We start from the raw sequence: 5051 nt of genomic DNA, 5'->3' as shown, positions 1-5051 counted from the left end.
GATTATTTTTAGCATTATTATCCATTTATGTCAGGAGGACACTTTATCTAGCAAATCATTGCATTATTATTATTATAATGAAACATTACCATCTCAAATGTCTAGAAATAGAACTTCAGTTATCTATATTTTTTAAGAGTTTGCAGACAATGTGACCGTGAAGGGCACAGGAGGGATATCGGACTATGATTGAGAGTTCAACAAATGTAGCTGTTCATCATTGTAAATGTACTTATTTATTTGTTAGCTGAAATCTTACATAGATAATTAGAAAAAAATGGACATTTTACAAAGTGAAAATCTAACACTGCACCTTCAAAACTTTCTGAAACTTTATATAGCAATCCTTAGATGGTACAGCTTACAGTGTAATAGACAGAATTAGCAATATATGTACAAAAAAGGAAAGAAAAGAAAAGAAAAAAAAGACATTTTTCATTCCAAGCTTCTGTTTCTCTAAAGATAAGAGCAAAGCTGACAGATCATTGAAACACAGAAAGCTTTGAAAACAAACCAGGGTATTGAACATCGTTTTTCACTGGAAACCATTGTGCTTTAAAGGTTTATGCCATAATGACAAATACATAGAGACACAAATTCCCTTTTAAATGTTTGGCTGCTTTTGTAAACAAATTGGAATGCAGTCCTGCTGTTTCTTGGGTTTTTACTTAAAGAAATCTGCCAGAAGAACAACAAGTTGGGAAACTGAGACAAGGCAAGAACTTCTTGACATATCTGGCTCCCAGCCACATCTAGACCAGCCATTTCAAATGCTTCCACGGTATCAGGGTTGTCTTTGCTCGGATATGTTTTTCTGTAGAAATGTTTGGGGGTTTTGCAGTGTCCCCACAAACCCAATTGGTGGAGCTTTTGAAAGGATGCATGCTGGGTATGAGAGCTGAGCTGACCATCCTCAAAGACATTTGTTCAGAGAATCTCAGGATGCAGCAGTGCTTGGAAACATCAGGATAACATACAATTGTTCCTGAAAGCTCAAAATGCTCATCCAACAATAAAGGATTGGCTGGTGAGACCATGGGATTCGACTCACTTTCTGTCAGGGAAAACGAAAAGCAGCTTTAAGGGATCTCTTACAAAAAATAAAATACTTAAAGTTCATTTTATTAAGTAAAGTTCAAGTATATTTATCTAAGTAAGTATAATATCAATGTACTAGGACTATACGTATGTGTACTATTTCAATACTACTTGGGACTAAATTGGCCCACTTTTTAGTGTATAAAAGTATAAGTGTAACAGTAAACTTTGAGTACACAACTAGTTTACAACTAAGTTTTAATTTGTACTCTACACGTGACAACTTATAAGTATACTGATAGTTTACTAATCAAATACTTGTAGCACACAATGGACACTAGTATCTTCACAAAAAATAAAAAATAAAAATAAACAGAAATAAATAAAAGTTTCTTCTATTTGAAGGAGATTAAATTATGATTTTACAGTACCAATAATTGTAGTAATTTTGGTTGATACTAAGGTAAGAGTAACACAGTAGTAAGTTATTTTATAAATAGTAAGTAATTTTTTTACCCTACACTCTAAAAAAATGCTGGGTTGTTTCAACCCAAAGTTGGGTTAAATATGGACAAACCCAAATGTTGGGTTAAAAATGTAATTAAAAAAATGTACAGTTGAAAGTGAAAGTTGAAGTTGGGTTAAAATTTGAAAATACATTTTTTAACCCAACATTTGGGTTTGTCCATATTTGACCCAAATTTGGGTTGAATCAACCCAGCATTTTTTAGAGTGTAATAATTGCTTACCATTTTAATGGTATTGTTCATATTCAGCTTTGTTTTCCAATGCATAAAAATGACATACAAGACAAATCTTACAAGAAAAGTAGTGTTTGATATTTGCAAATGTTATTTACACACAAATACACTCTACAAAATGCTGGGTTGTTTTAACCCAAATTTGGGTCAAATATGGACAAACCCAAATGTTGGGTTAAAAATGTAATTAAAAAATGTACAGTTGAAAGTGAAAGTTGAAGTTGGGTTAAAATTTTAAATGACATTTTTAACCCAACATTTGGGTTTGTCCATATTTGACCCAAATTTGGGTTAAAACAACCCAGCATTGTTTAGAGTGTACATTCACATTTCTAGAGGGTAAACATGATAAAAACAAACAAAACACAAACTTGAATATATTGTGTTATACTTATCATATTCAATGGGTCACATTTTTGCGATGCTCTTCCAGAATAGTGGCACACCTACATTTCTGACAGGTTGAACACCAAGCTTTAGTGTTTTATGTTGAAAGGGGCAGATCAGAGCAGTCTTCCTTTGCACCGCATTGAGTCACAGCAGCAGAGCATAACCTTCTCCTCCACACTGCCCACCTCATAGTTATAATCCCACATCAACTCCGTGCCTGCCTTGATGTGCCTGATAAAGAGAGAAGGAAAAACAGGATACAAACACATTAAGATTCCTGTCTAGGAGGCAGTTGATACATGGCTAAGGGGCTGTTCACACGGAATGTGTTTAACCATTGCACCGCTTTCCTTTGTCATAGTTTATGGACGTGTTGCTGCACACGAGTTTTGCGTCTTCTGCAGCGTCTCGTGCATTTGAGGCCGCATCTTTCCATTCCACTGTGCTACATTTCCAATGTTTTTAGAATAACATTTTGCAACGTGACAGCGTTCTAAAAACGCATCTCTAGACCTTCCGTTTTTCTGTTCCATCTCCGTCTCGTGATTTTAACTGCACTCTGTATCAGGGCTTAAAAATCGGTAAAAAAAATCAAATGATTCACAGAATCAGTATTTTAACGTTTCTGTTCATGCGTTCATTCTGTAATATTACAGTTCCAAAACCGGTTTGATTAGAAAACAAATACCATTAACAGCAATTAAACTTGATTTCATTGTTCCTGTTCAAATTTTGTTAGTTTGAATGGCCCCTGACATGGAATTCTAAAAACACTGCACTCAAGTCAAAAATAGTTGATCATTTTTAAAAACACACGCTATGGTGGACGCATTTGACCGTTACGCGTTCTGTGTGAACCAGCCCTGAGAGACCATTCACACAGAAAGCATTTTTCCATGGACGAGTTTCACCGCTGCGCACGTGCCTCGCGGCGTCTCACGCATGACACGCATTCTAAAAACATGCCGCTCAAGTTAAAAGATTATCAACTTTTGAAAAACCATTCTTCATTCTACTGACCTGCGTTTCACGTTTTTAATTGCAACATAACTAAATCAAACAAAGGTTCATGAGAGCACCACGTCGGAGACTGATACGGAAGAGAAGAAATTGTTGAATAAAGTCGTTATTTAATTTTTTTGGCGCACAAAAAGTCGCTTCATAAAATTAAGGTTGAACCACTGTAGTCACATGGAATATTTTAACAATGTCTTTCTTGCCTTTCTGGGCCTTCAAAGTGTTAATTAAATAGCTGTCAATGGAGCCCCCCCTGAGCCATCGGATTTCATAAAAAAATATCTTAATTTGTGTTCCGAAGATGAACACCGGTCTCACGGGTTTGGAACGACATGAGGGTGAGTAAATAATGACAGAACTTTTATTTTTGGGTGAACTATCCCTTTAAGAGAAAGTAAACAGATTTGATGTCAAAATTAATAATGATTGCAATATACAGGTGAAACTCGAAAAAATTAGAATATTGTTCAAAAGTTCATTTATTTTATTAATTCAACTTAAAAAGGGAAATTAATACATTATATAGACTCTATTACATGCAAAGTGAGATATTTCACGCCTTTATTTGTTGTAATTTTGATGATTATGACTTATAGCTTATGAAAACCCCAAATTCAAAATTAGAATATTGTGAAAAGGTTTTCATAAGCTCTAAGTCATAACCAACAAAACTATAACAAATAAAGGCGTGAAATATCTCACTCTGCATGTAATGAGTCTATATAATGTATTAATTTCACCTTTTAAGTTGAATTACTGAAATAAATTAACTTTTGCACGATATTCTAATTTTTTGAGTTTCACCTGTGCCATATCTGAACACCGGCACGTCTAGTTGGGAATGTTCATACATTCGTTTTCTTTGGAGCGGTATGTTGCGATTTCTCTATCTTGATATTTACAATGTGTTCCAACAGGTCTGAGTCTTTATAAACCCAATCTTTGTGCTCGTCTTTCTGAAAACAACAACAACATCACATTTATCAGCATCAAAATTGCAGGCTTTGGTATTACAGTGATGTCTAAAAATCAATGTGGTATAAATGATATAATACTATAAAATTCCCCAACACATTTATCTCCAAGATCAGAATCTCCTAAAATCTGTCAGTGGGGCTTGTCAAGCGAGTTGTCTGTGCTTCTGGGAGAAAATTTATGAAATGCACTTTAGAATATGAAATATGCTGCGACATTCTCACGAAGTACCCACTGACTTTTATGTACCTTTGCATAAAGGCACTAAATTGTAAGATTCAGATGAAATGTTACAATCAGGTTTACGGAAATAAAACTAGCAGACCACAACAGACTCAGATTTACCTTATAGCAGATCTGGATCAGGCTACGATCCAACTGAACCACCGTGCAGGCCTCAAATTTGCCATTTCGCATCGCCTCGGAGTCTTGCCCCATGCCAAGCAACACATAGTCAAGAGGGTTGGGATAGACACAACACAAACAAATTCCTTCACCTGCAACTGCAACCGATATGTCTCATCCTCGATGTCCCACCACACCTTTTTCACTGCATAGAAAACAAACGTTAACAAATGTCACTTCTAGAAGTCAAGCAGCTTTGGGAGTTTTAAACTAAGACTGAAATGGAGTATGAAAGAGAATCTCTTACATTGTTTGCAGACAACATGAAAGTCTGGCAGTGCCACATACGCTGCCCAGCCATCATCATAAAACATCAAGACCCTTACAGAAACATTTAGTAAAACTGCAACAGTTACAATATGACGTCACACCTTGCGCGTATGTGTGTGTTTTTTTACATAATAAATAACACTTTTTTAATAGCCAACTTAAAAGTTTAAGTAAAACTAGGGCGATTACGTCAAA

The 5051-nt window shown here is 35.3% G+C and overlaps 1 long non-coding RNA gene across 1 annotated transcript; it reads right to left on the bottom strand.

The window, feature by feature from the left end:
* Positions 1-310: 310 nt before the first annotated feature.
* LOC130090628 (uncharacterized) lies at positions 311-4653 on the bottom strand. Its single transcript, XR_008807721.1, has 3 exons — positions 4527-4653; positions 2191-2420; positions 311-1054 (listed from the first exon to the last, which is right to left on the bottom strand). It is a non-coding gene; the product is annotated as an uncharacterized LOC130090628 (long non-coding RNA).
* Positions 4654-5051: the final 398 nt, after the last annotated feature.

Source organism: Rhinichthys klamathensis, unplaced genomic scaffold (genome assembly GCF_029890125.1).
Source record: "Rhinichthys klamathensis goyatoka isolate OS25496 unplaced genomic scaffold, OSU_Roscu_1.1 h1tg000148l_1, whole genome shotgun sequence".
NCBI classification, from domain to species: domain Eukaryota; kingdom Metazoa; phylum Chordata; class Actinopteri; order Cypriniformes; family Leuciscidae; genus Rhinichthys; species Rhinichthys klamathensis.
This window is presented reverse-complemented; position numbering and strand designations above follow the sequence as displayed.